The sequence below is a fragment of the Meleagris gallopavo genome, chromosome 2, assembly GCF_905368555.1.
Source record: "Meleagris gallopavo chromosome 2, MGAL_WU_HG_1.1, whole genome shotgun sequence".
NCBI classification, from domain to species: Eukaryota; Metazoa; Chordata; class Aves; order Galliformes; family Phasianidae; genus Meleagris; species Meleagris gallopavo.
The window spans coordinates 88,553,658-88,567,166 of NC_139405.1; the positions used below are offsets into that span (position 1 = coordinate 88,553,658).

Sequence of the window (13,509 nt, forward strand, 5' to 3'; positions counted from 1 at the left end):
CTCTGATTATATGTAGCATCAATCTTAGTTTAAATTTGCTTAGTTCAGGGATAGTTCCAGTAAAAGCTCCAAGTACAAGAATACTCTGCACTGAAGTAGCTTTTTTTAATCTGTCATTATGATGGAATCTAGATTTGGCATAGAGACCATCTCCTGAAGGCACCTGACCTTATTCCTAGAAAGTATTCCTATTGAGATCACACTTTCGTAATACTATGCCTAAGTATTTGAAGGAAAAGGTAATTACGCTGCAAAAAGTGTCCCACTGAATGTGGTATAGGCAAAGTGGTGGGCAGTACAGTAGTCTTTGAGAGGCAGACTCATTAGTGGATGTTAGGCAACCTCTGGAAATACCAGATTAAATGCTTGCAGATACCAAGGAGTTGAGCCGAGAATTTTTTGACTTTTCCAGAATTGAAATTCTTTTGTATCTACAAGCATATACAATTTTTATGCAGTTAGGGACCTCTAAAGTTGAGAAATCATGGTGCCTCATATCTTTCAGTACTAGTAAAATTAGAAGGATGATTTACAGATATTTTTTGATCTTCAAGCTTTTCAAGAACACGACTTTAGATTTTGGAACATTAATTTCTGTGGTGCGTGACTTGTTTCCTCAGCCATTTGCTAGATCTAGACAGCAGTGATTAAAAATCAGCATTGCTGTTGGTTCTGCTCTGTCATTTTCTCTTCAGGCATGAGATTTATGAAGTACTGTAAAACACTACTGTCAGTTCTGTTTTCTGATTGCTCTTTTGCATGATGCTGATTTATATTATACTGCTAAAACAAATGTCGTAACATCACCAATGTGTTCTGCATTTTTAGTGAGTGTCATCGCATTTCTGACAAAAATAATGTTCTGATTGATTGTTGATTCAATGCAAAAAGTTTTGAAAATTGTGGAGCTACTCATGCTTTACTGTGCAGTATATGTGCTTCTTTTCCTGTACTTACTGATTTTTAGTACTTAAATCACCTATATACATGGAGTACTTCTGATTAGGTCAAATGCTGTAATTATCAGTAGCTAACATGCCCGCTGCTTTTACACTAATCTATTAGTAGAAAATTGTTTAAGAGAAGAACGCCATTTGATGTTCTGTGGTTATGAAAGTAGAAGACTGAAAGTTTACTTTGTAGAACACTAATGTTAAAAAGCAGAATTTGATTGACAAGATGTTATTGATGTAATTTGTGCTCTGTGACTTAATTTTTCCTCAGCTTAGTTGCACAAAGCATATTCACAGGTGTGCCTTTCCACAGTTGCACATTTGAAGACGATTCACTCAGCAAGATATTGGAAATTATAGTCTTGCATTTTTGCTGACGATGTTCAGGTGCAAGAGAGCTTCTTGGAACTTTCCCTTCAGAGTACGCATATTATTGATGTTTTTGCATAGGTGGAAATACTGTGCTAGATTTTTTATAATTATATTTCTTTAGCTATCATACAGAATGTTGAGATTTTTCTTAAAAACAGTTGTGTAATTGTATAGCTTTCACAAATTATAATATTTGAGTAATGTTCGTCACAGATTTTGTATTACCTTTTGTAGCTGTTGAAGTAAAATTGAGTAAAATGAAATAGTACAGGTTAGGTTATAGCTAGGTTATTGTGTTTCTTGAAGAACCTTTTTGTATTCACCAGCGTATTTTCACTAAATATCTTAGTTTAAAACTAAGAAACTAGAACCACAGTTATAATATATATTGAAATGATAAGGTAAAGGAATAAGTAATTTTAAGTTGTGGAGGAAGAAAAGAGAAGTAATTCTAAGATGTGTATGAACTTTGTATGTTATTGCATTATTAAAGTGTATACTCATTTAAAGGAACAAATTATATATGGCAGCGATCATAGATTATTGTCAGATATATTACTAAGAGGTTGAGAAGCAAGGTTGTGATAGGAAGAATGATGCTAACAACAGTTAAGGATCTAAAAATAGTATATCACGCCTGCCTATTGTTGTAGATAAAACCAGACTAGCACTTTTTCATTCTGTGTGATTATTACAATCTGTGGCCCAAAAAAATGTCCTTCAAAAAATTACCACAACTCCTTTATTTTTATATCACTCTAAAGTTCATAGAACTTAAAGCAAGATTTGATTTCTTTCATTGTTTTCTTATTCAGAAAAGCTGCTAATTAAACTCTGTATGCTGATAGGAAGATACAGATGTACAGACATGAATATTTTGTGTGTACACACCACTATCAGTAATAATAATTTTGGACGTGTGATATGTATTATTTGGAATGTGGTTTTAAAATGGCCGCTTGCCTTTGTTCTGAGGCTTCCTATTATTTAGTATACTGCAGTCTAGATAGGACCATATTAGATGCTCCTTGTTATTGCTTACATTAGTTGAAGTAAAGATTTCTGTTCTAATGATGCTGTAATGTAGAAGATGGAAGTTGCTAACGGAGCATGCTTTAAAATAAAGTTTATCAAAATTTGTTGTTAGTCATATACACAATATATGCTAAATAGTGATATGTTCTTCGTGCTTTCTTGAATCATTCAGAAATAAGAAAAAATGAACAGTATCTGCTTTTTTTTGTCAGTAAGCAAAAAACGTGTGCAAATTTTTCACAACTTCACAATCCAAGCCTTCAGATTTAAAATAAAAATAAAAATAAAAATAAAAAAAAAAGCTCATTGAAGTAAAACTTTGGGCTTCTCTTTATTAAACCTTTTTCATTTATCTTACTAAACTAACATTTATCATGTATCCAGCATGTTTGGAATTTCAGAGGTTTGTCTTTTCATTTCTTTGAAAAAAGACATCCATCTTCCTTTTCTCTGGGATCAAGAGAACAGTAAACAATGCGGAGTGATTGATTTCTGTATAGAGCTGCTGACATTGCAGCAACTAAAGCTTTGTGCAGGTTACCATTCCTTGTTTCTCTTTTTTTTTTTTGCCTTCCCATGAAAATTTACTGAGTTTTGTTGTTATTGTTTATTTTTACTTCTGCATTGCACATATTTCCTACAAATCTATTTATCCACTTGTTGGTTTATTTACTTGTGTGTGTCTGTGAGCTGGTGAGTTTCTAAAGGAGATATTAAAGGAATGAGCACAGTTTCCTTCTATCCACAGTACGGAGTACATTTATTTTTCCAAGTGAAATATTCCTTGATCACGGCAGTAAGTAACAGAAACAGTTATTGTTCAGTTTGGTAAAACTTGAAAAAGCAATATTATTGAATAATTCCAGCAGAACAGTCTGGTATCTTGTATATCTGTAAGAAAAATAAAACTGTTATTATATGGTTACTGAAATTTATTAGCGAGTTCCTGACTGTAAAGATGTTACTGAATGTCCTTCCCTTTTATGTTTCAACTGATTTGATTGATTTTTTTCTCAGGTATTAGTGTTATGAAGAAAGAGCCATATTTTAGCCACAAGGCTAAAACGTGATTCATTTTTTATCACAGTCATAGAATATCCTAAGCTGGAAGGGACCTGTAAGGATCATTGAGTCCAGCTTCTGGCTCCATGCAGAACTACCTAAAAATTAAACCACATGTCTGATGAGCTAATTATTGATAGAAGCTTTCCACTAGCATCATGAAGGGCATGCAGTTGGAGGAAACATAAAAAATATGTGCAATAGTGGGTGATTCAACATGGCATTTTATTTTCAAAACTTTTTTTAAAAGGTGAGAATCCTACTCCTAGCATTTTTAACTCCTCAGTTCAAATCTTAAGCAGTTTATTTTATTTTATTTTATTTTTTTGAAAGCTTACATACTATAATAAAAATAATACTTTTTTTATTTCTCCCAAATCATGGAGTATTGTTTGAACTCCCACCTAGGAAAATCCATTTGAAATGGATTTTCACATGAGCTACTGTTTCTTGAGGGGGGGGGGGGAATAGTTTAATTTAATAGATCAGAGAAATCTATGAATTTATAATAAAAAGTATTTTAAAGTGATTTTTTGTCAGCTTTTTTTTTTTTTTTTTAATAAATGTGGCACTGTGGTGAAGATGTAGTTAGAATCAATTTCTTTGTCCACTGTGAAGGCAGATACCTTTTTAATTTCCTTATTAAACTAGTTATACTATGTGATTCATCAGAGAACTTATATATGTTCCTACTTCACCTCTTCCTTACTTCTTGGACTGGAGTTGTGAAAATTATAGCCATGATTTGATGCATTTGTAGTGTTTTACAACCATAAGTACTAGTTAGAAGTGAAAAGTTGGGATGTGACTCCAATAAATACTAATTTCTCTCATTTTAGAAACTTTAGAATGCAAGAAATCTTATTGGTTAATGGCAACAATCAGACTTGACTTAAGAAGATAGTAAAAATTAGTTGTATAAAAGCACCTTTCTAATAAAAAAGCATTACTCAGCACATTTAAAGACATCTTATAACCTGCTGAGAAAGACAGGATATTCTTTCTGAATAGCTTTTATGTTTAGCTTTAATATATTTCACACTATAGCATTTTTAGAGTAGATTTTCAATTTCAGGTAAGAAGTGCACACTGCCTCCCTTGTTATTTGTAATTGAATGCAAATATATTAGAAATAGTGATTACTTCAGCTTGAAATAAACATATTTGTGATTTAGGTCAAACAGCTATACATTTCTTGATTCTTTATTATTGAAAGTTATTTTACATAACAAACCACCTTGGGGTACCCATTAAAAATGTTTAAAGCTACAAAAAAACAGAAGATTGCACATTGCCACTGTGGGTATGGATCTATCGGAGACATTTGTGATTGTTTCAGAAGCTCCTAAGAAACTGCAATTTTTCACTTAAAATTTAGATACAGGATAAATTCCTGTAAGATGTGACTTCTTAGAAATGGAATACTAAATTATATTAAGAAGACAGGTAAATACAGTTAGGGAAATTACAGGTCTTGAAAGTTAGATGCATTTTTAAAACTCTCTTTAGGGTAAACTGGTGATACAATTGATTCCAGAAATTTCAATCAAGTTTCCGACTAGATGATAGAATGGTGGAAAACATGATAGAAAATGGTGACTTCATTGTTGTTTGTGTAAGGAATTTTTTTTACTCGTAAGTACGTTAGTTTTTGAGAGCAGAGATAACTGCTTAACTTTGCACGTAATTGTTTATTTCTCATGCAGTGTGCCTAAAACTGTTCTTTCTGCATTTCCCATCTTGTTCAAAGACAATCCTTTTTATTTTTGAAGATACAAGTTGAATTGATAGAATTCTGTACAGAAGCCTTGCTGATTAGCATCCTCAAATTCCACCTGTATAATGACTCTTACACCAGTTTTTGGTCAGAGATCAGTCTGTTTATGTCCTAGCACAGCCTTTAGAGAATTTACAGCTAGACTCCTCACTGAGAAAGAAATCCATTTATTAAAATCTGGCCCATTTGGAGAATTGTTACTATGCAATTGTATTGCAGGATTTGCCAGTTTCAATCTAATTGTGATAGGTAACTTTTAAATTTGTACGTAACAAATATACTCTGAAGAAATTTTGACTGCTTGTTTTGGAGAGGAAAAACATCCTTTATGTGTTAGCTTGGTAACAAATTAAATTAAAAAAAAAAAAACTTTATGAAATGTAATAACTGATTCGTCATATTTCTGATGCATGTAATTAGGTTAAACTATGAATCATGTTCTCTGCTGTCAACTGGTAATTACCTGCCTGTCTTAACTGAGTCTTGTGATCACTGACTGTATGATCATAGTCTGTCTTTGGGTAAGAGAGCCATCCTGTGCTGGACCAGGAGGTAGTGATAATAGGCTTAGTTACAGTATTACAATTTTTCAGGCATTTGAGATGAGCGCACAGTCTGTTCTAAGCTGATGCAGTGGAAATGCAGCATTATCTGATAGCCAGTCACAATTAGTTCAGCTTGTAAAACAAAATTTGTAAGCAAACTTTGTCAAAAATGTACAGTTTTCAGTGTTACTAAGAAATTTTCCTCAGTTTTCATCTTTTTCATATTCAGATGAGCATCTACTGACATTATCAGGGACACTGAGTTTTGACAGTCATGTTTTTCACACTTATGTGGGGAAAAAAAAAAAAGAAAAAGTGCTGTAGTTCTTGGTTATTTCTGGCCTCATACTTTACTGCGGGTTAAAATTACGTATGCTTATCTACATTCTACTGAATGAATTTATCAAAACATGGCTAGCTGATGAAGAAAGCATATAATGAGAGTGACACTGATCATAAGGAAAGTGAAGACAAATTTTAATAATAGCCTCAATACCAATTTGGCAGGAAACTGCACCCTTACAGAACGTTTACTATTGACTGTCTATTCTTATCATTGATTTGTCTATATTCTCTTCCACCTGCAGACCTCATTTTTATTCTTGTATTTCAGCAAAAAGACAATTTAAAATATATTTGTATACATCCTTTTCTCATCTCCCACTCCCACAACACACACCTATGCTGTGCAGTTCTCTTTGAAGAACCTACTGTGTACAACATTGTGAGAGAAAAACATAGTGACAAGGAAGAGAAAGTAACAGATGGTAATATTAGACTGCGTGATTGTCTTAGTTACTGACAGACTTGTTCACTAGGCTTTTGGAGCTAAATATGCATAATATGGCCATAAGTAACAAAGTTGTGCTGAAAGTTAATACAAATGTATATACAATATTGAACAATCCATTCAATGTTTTCTATTTCTTAAGATAATTATTTAATTCATGAATTACACAATAGTCCTTTATAGTTTCTTAGTCACTCTTTCTTTGCCCCCACAACTGATCTCACTTATATACTGCATGAGCAACAAAAGCCCTTCCTCTCCATAAGGCTCACAGAAAGGAGAGTTAAAGCATTATGGGGTGTGCATGAGGTGAAGAAAACTGTAACAAGTGTATTGAAGCAAAAGTGTGGGATACCAAAAGCAGTACATTCAAAAGATATAAACCATGAATTTATACCTAATCCATTTACTGTAAGACTGATTTAATATAGAAATTTTCTCTCTACTACTGGCATTCTCAGAGATGTTTTTGTCATGTGCCTTTGCAGAATATAGAGCTGAGCTGTTCGTTTCTTTACAAACCTTCTGAAGGTGGGAAATCAGGTTAAGAAATCCCTATTGATAGCGTAGCAGAGCAGTTTTATGATCAGCTGATTTTTATGTAGAATTCATGTCAGTGCATTTAACTTTGATGCATCGCTTAACAAAATTGGCCAGCAGCAGGTAGGTGGAGTGCTCCCTTGAGAGCTACAGAAATCCAGGTTTAATCCCAAGTTGCCTAGTTCATGTGAAGGGCTTGATTGTGAAATCCATCTGGGTCTCAGTGTCTATTCTTAAAAGTGTTCTGCTGTGAATAAATAATTATTTATGGTGTCCGAAATATTCAGTGATTTGGTTCTGACTTTCAGTAAGGATTCTTTAGGAATATGAGTGAGATTGATTACACTGTATGCCTTTCTTAGATTAAGTGAGGACTTGAGAAGAGGTGGTGCCCTGGTGGCCACCAAGATCTGGACTTTGTGATAGGATTGGTCTCATCTTTTTTCTTTATTATTTTTAAGGACTGTGGATGACTTCATGTGTAACGGGAATTTAAATAGATTTCAATACTTTTTTTTATGTCTGTGTTTGTGAGGTGGAGAAACTCTTTTCCATTGTATAATTATCTGCAAAAACTCATAATCTCAAAAATCCTCTATGCTCAAGATGTATTGCATTATTCTAAGTGAATGAGTGCAAATAGTCTCTGATTTACAGCCTGTTGTTTGCTGAAGGGATAAGCCTAATTCTTCTGAAGACACTGTGTTTCTCATTACTGGTTGCCGAATGAGCACTGGAAGTTAAGCAACATGTATCCAAAGGATTTTATCAAACTTTTGGAGTAGTAAACCCTTCATGAGTCTAACTTTCTGTTCTGCATATCAATATGCTTTTTCCCCTGACAAATTTAGTCTACTCTTAGTGAGCATCTTACCTTATCACTCAGAGCTTCCCTTGCAGTCAGTACAGAGAAACAGGTAATTTAAAGAGTCATTCACCTACTTTGTCATGCATGATTTTTAGCTTGAGATAAATTACACCCCAGAAATGCATATTCTCTTCATAAACCGCAAGGATGTGATTTTGTGTAAACTCTGGAAAATTTTCTTCCAGTCACTATGGAACACTTCTTGTGCTTTCCTCCTTATTTTAAAAAGCAACAGCATATGTAATGGACACCACGAAGAACTTACTTAGATTTTGTTCATGTCTCAGTCTTTCATCTAAGAGACTCCACTGTGTTGCTGTTCTAAACTGTACCATGGACATCTAGTAAACACATTGATGCATATTATAAGCTGTTTTTTTTCTTCTTGCACCTTCCCTACATTTTGTTCCCCTTGATCATCACATAGGTCTGTTTGATCAATACCTTTCTTAGTACATTGGAAAGGATGAGGAGTTTTTTTCACAGGTTCTTAAATGTATTGCTACATCCAGTTCATCTAACTTCTTCAAATATTTGTAATATTTTATGAAGCATGTATTTCTGTTCATGCTGTAAAATAGACAGTCATAAATACACAGTGCAATTTTTAGATAGGACATATGTGCTGTAGGCACTCTGAGGCACTTCGGGTAAGACCTCCACAAACACCATAGATTTATTATAACTTTGAAAAAAATAAAAATAAAAAATAATAATGCTATCAGAGCCAACCAAAGAAGGTGAGTCCTTCAGTTAATAGTCAAATGCAAAGCTTTGTAAGTTAGTTCTATTCCTCTATTTCATTTCCTGGAAATGGTTTCCACTTTACCAAGAGAGAGATGAGCATATGCAGTCTCTAGACATTTTAGATATTTATACATATTTTACTTAAGGAAATGGATTAATTACTCTTGTTTTACATTTGTGGTGCATTTCTTTTTTTCAGAATGTCTTACAGAAGCAGAAAGCAGATGGCACTATAGCCTAGGCATCTATATCCTGCTTCTCACTCTTGCTACGTTACATGAAGTTATTACTTCAGATAGGTGAATCGCCTTCCTAGCTTTCATCATATTTTATTTTATTAGAATGATGTGTAAAAATTATTTATGCTGTTTCCAGGAGATTCTGCTCCTCCTGTCATATCAGATCTGCTGACACTGTCAAAATTAGATCAGCTTCTTAGGACTTTTGTTTTCTGACATCTTTGTTAAATGTCACATTCTCCCCCAGCATGCCATAATGTTTTTAATGAAGAAGAAACAGATGATAGTTAATTTAATGTGAGGCTGCTGTTCTTACAATTGGTGGATTCCTGCTTGAGAAGAGTGTTCTTAGTAGATGGAAATGCAAATGTTGCATTTGGTGATCAATTAGCACAAACCTGATTAAAAAACAAAGTCTCGGGAAGATACCATACTATTGATACTATATTTTACTATTCTTCAGTAAAAAGCATAGCAGCTTGGTGTTACAATTTTGAGTTTCCCTCAGAACATTTCTCAGAAAGAGAACAGATTTTTTCTCCCTCTGTGGTGGTGAAGTAATGAGGAGAAGATTTCCAAGAACATGGGATTTCCTGGCACTAAGAGACATCCTCTTCTCATAGTTTATGAATTAACTATTATAAAAAGGTTTAAACTTTCCAATAAAAAAAGCAGCATGTTTTTTTTAACATTTAAGCTGTCAATCATTTATATAACTTTTTTAAAATGCTTTTTTAATTAATATAAGACGGTTGTAACAACAAAAGTTAGAAAAACGATTCATTTACTTTAGGGTGGAGGTGGAAATCTTTGATTAGTAGTGTAACTGTAAGAAGAGATGAAGAGTTATGGGGGTGTTATGGAAGGCAGTCATATAGGGCATAGTTTAAGTATATAAAACAGGGCAATGCTTGGGAGGTAAATATTTGCTCATTTTTATTACAGCAGAAGTGCTGACTATGGGAAATGATATTGAAGAAATATTGCTTAAGTGAAGTGCAAGGTATTATTACTTTTGGAAATTCTCAGGACTTTGTTTAGGATAGAGTGCAATTCATGAGTGATATTAGATATGGAAGACAAACATGTTCAACTAAATTAAAGAATGTACCAGGTAGCAGCACAGAGACCATCACTTCATACAAGTTAGCCAAACCTCAGTGTTGAGAAACGTAACTTACAGTCTATATTTGTCAGATTCAGTTTTATGTCATGACTTTCAAAGGCTAATATATGCCAGCAAATAAGAAGATGAATTGATTAGATTGCTGACTTTTGATTGAAAATTTAATGCACAAACTGTAAAATCAAATAATAATATCCCGGTATTGTGCATGTATCAGAGGTAACAGCAGTCACTTACATTTTGTTCATCATTTTATTTACTAATTAGAATTGGTTTTGCTTTTTCTTGAAACAAATCAGTGAAGAAAAGTCGAAAATCTGTATAGTATAAGCTTGAGATTTCAAATGCATTCACTGCAAAAGGTTACCATATTCATTGCAGTAAAATAAGAGTTGTTTGGAGGTGAAAAAAATTACATTGTAGAGTCTTCCGATAAATATTCCACAGCACACAGATCTTGAGGCTCTGTCTGCCATTTAAGAAGAAAAATTCTCCTCCTTCTGCCATAGTTTCATGTATATTTTCCACTAGAAATAATGGAAAATGGAACAGAATAGGCTTACTTTCCTTATAAAGATAAAACACCAAGCCATCAAAATTTCTGTTATGTGCTTCAAGCATGAGAAAATAAATTGAGTGTAACAAGGAAACACAGGATCACGAATAAGATTTTTTTGTTGGTTTCTTTATTTCTTTTCAGTGTTTTAGGGCCTTTAGCCAAATACTCTAATGTCATGCTCTGTGAAAAAGATGTTAGTTTCTTTGCTTGCTGTGAGATGTTCCAAGCTTGGAAGAGGTTGCAGCTAAGAAAAAAAATGATGAAAGAATACATTACCATGAATAACTCAACTAGTTTTTTTCCCTAGTGAGGGAAAAAAAAAACCCAACACAACAGAAGTTATTTACATATAAAATAATAATAATAAAAAAATTACACTCCAGCAATGAATGAGTGTCTGTTAGATTGAAAAGAACCATGTTTTAGATTAGTATGTATGAATCTTTTGCTTGTAATGAGGGCAGCTGATCTCAGTATTTAATGTGCAGTGACCTAGTAGTGAATACATTGACCTTTGTGAACAAAAAGCAAAATCGTGCAAATTAAATTTTCAATATCAGTTAAATATCATATTATACAGGCTAATACAGTGGATATTCAATGACCTTCACAGAAGTGTGAATACTAACTTGTAGCAAGAGTAGAAACTGTGGCTCCAAAGTTTTGGGTTATTCCAGGTTTGGTGTGCTCTCATTTTTGTTGTCTCATGGCTAGTATTGACAGACATGAAGAAGACTGAACACCTTGATTAACAGTACCTCTGTGTGTTCCTGAGGGCTCATAGTTGTTCTGTCTGGCTTTTTACATCTAAGGTTTCGTGAGGGTTTTGTCTCTATCTAGATGGAGAAATGGCTTTTGGCACAACCTGGGACTTAGATGGCCCCCTTTATATATTACCTATCTTTTTTTCCCTGATCTTGTTTCTGATTTCCCACCTGTGATCTTCACATCTGCCAAAAGAAGCTTGCTTCATGCATTTATTGTTTTTTTTTTTTTTTTTTTTTTTTTTTAAGAAGAGAAGAGTATTTTAAGCATCAGTATAGGGAACATCAACAATTGGACCTAGAGAAGAACTGAAAGATAGTGCATTTATGTAGAAAAGAAACAGAATTTCTGAAACTCCGAAAATTATAGAAATCTGTGCTCTTTATTTTAATCTAAGAAGCTTGATATTTACCAGCCAAAACGCAAACAGACAAACACAGAGGGAACATAGGATTTGTCTTTCTAGGCGTAAGGGAAGAAGAAGGTCTCAAGAATCTTTCTTCAAATGTTTACTCCAATTACAACACTTGGGACGAAATGGAAAAGCACACATGAGAAGGTTTACATGAGGAAAAATAGAAAACCTAAATAGTCAGGGATTCTGACTCTTCCTAAAATGCTGATTCTGAAATCCTCAGTTTCAAATGCTGTGCTTATCCCCATCTGAAGGTAAGAAAGAGGAGTGTGGAGTAATGAGTATAAAATAATGTTGTAGTTGTCATCAGACTGCATTGTACCAAAGATCTCCAAAAACGTGCAATCAAAAATAATCAAGAAAGGAGATGCATTTTCTACAGATGTGGTAAATTATGCAATTATTGAATTATATATTTTAAATTTTAAAATGAAGCACTAATTTTAAAATTGTAATAAGGAGCATACTGATTTGTTTTACGAAAGCCAATTTTCAAGGCTATTCAGCATATTTGGCAGCATTTTATGGACTGTTTAAGCTTGCTTTCACAGTATAGTCTTGTCCTCGTTTATTTTTTATTGCTGCAACCATTAATCATAGGTTCTCTCTTTGTTTTTGAAAAGGCCTAGCCAAAAGGAAAGCTTGTCAACTTCATCATTTCAACATAAAGAGCCAGGAAGGAGAAATTATTTTAAAAACATACTTTTTTTTAGTTATTAGTACTACTTCACTACATTCTCTTCGTCCATGCTTTACATTCTCTATCATCTCACTGATGGAGAGAGAGGATTCCTCTTTACCTAGTTTGAATAAGTCTTTGCAAGCTCATAAATGCAAGATAGAACATCTTCCTCTAAAGACATATACCTTAAGACGTTCTTGGCTATACTGTTTTGGAGTCCCAGTTTCCCGTGCTCAAGGGTGTTGCTCGTGTGTTCTATCCATTTTGTTTCATGATCATGATATTTTACTAACCCATTTAGAAATTTAAATTGCTTAATTTATCTGAAGGGATTTAACATCACATTTTAGAAATAAGTCTATCTGGCAACTAGTCAGCAGTGGTGTTCCCCTGACATTTGTATTGAGGTCTGTCCTATTCAGTATCCTTATTGATTATCTGGGTGAGGGGATTGAGTGCTCCCTCAGTAAATCTACAGATGACACTTTCTCCCAGCTTGGTCTTGATCTGCCTAGGGGTAGGATGACTCTAGGAGGGGATCTGAACAGGCTGGATTGCTGGGCTGAGGCAAGTGGGATGAAGTCCAACAAGACTAAGTGCTGAGTCCTGCACTCTGGCCACAACTACCCCATGCAATGCTAGAGGCTTTGGGGCAGAGTGGCTGGAATTTTGTATGGAAGAAATAGACCTGGGGGTGTTGGTTGGTGCTTGGCTAAACATGAGCCAATGTACCCAAGTGTCCAAGAAGGTCAGTGGCATCCTGGCTTGTATAAGAAATAGTGTGGCCAGTAGGAGCAGGGAAGTGATCATCCCTCTGTACTCAACACTGGTGAGGCCACACTTCAAATGCTGCATTCAGTTGTGGACTCCTCACTACAAGAAAGACATTGAGACCCTAAAGTGTGTCCAGAGAAGGGCAAAGCCGGTGAGGGGTCTGGAGCACAAGTCTTATGAGAAGCGACTAAGGAAACTGAGATTGTTTAGTTTGGAGAAGAGGAGGCTCAGGGGAGATGTTCTTGCTTTCTATAACTACC

General features: G+C 34.3%; 1 protein-coding gene across 1 annotated transcript in view; it reads left to right on the plus strand.

The window, feature by feature from the left end:
- Positions 1-13,509, plus strand: part of CSMD1 (CUB and Sushi multiple domains 1) — a 1,002,456-nt gene that overhangs the window by 212,307 nt on the left and 776,640 nt on the right. The gene's annotated exons all lie outside the window — the stretch shown is intronic.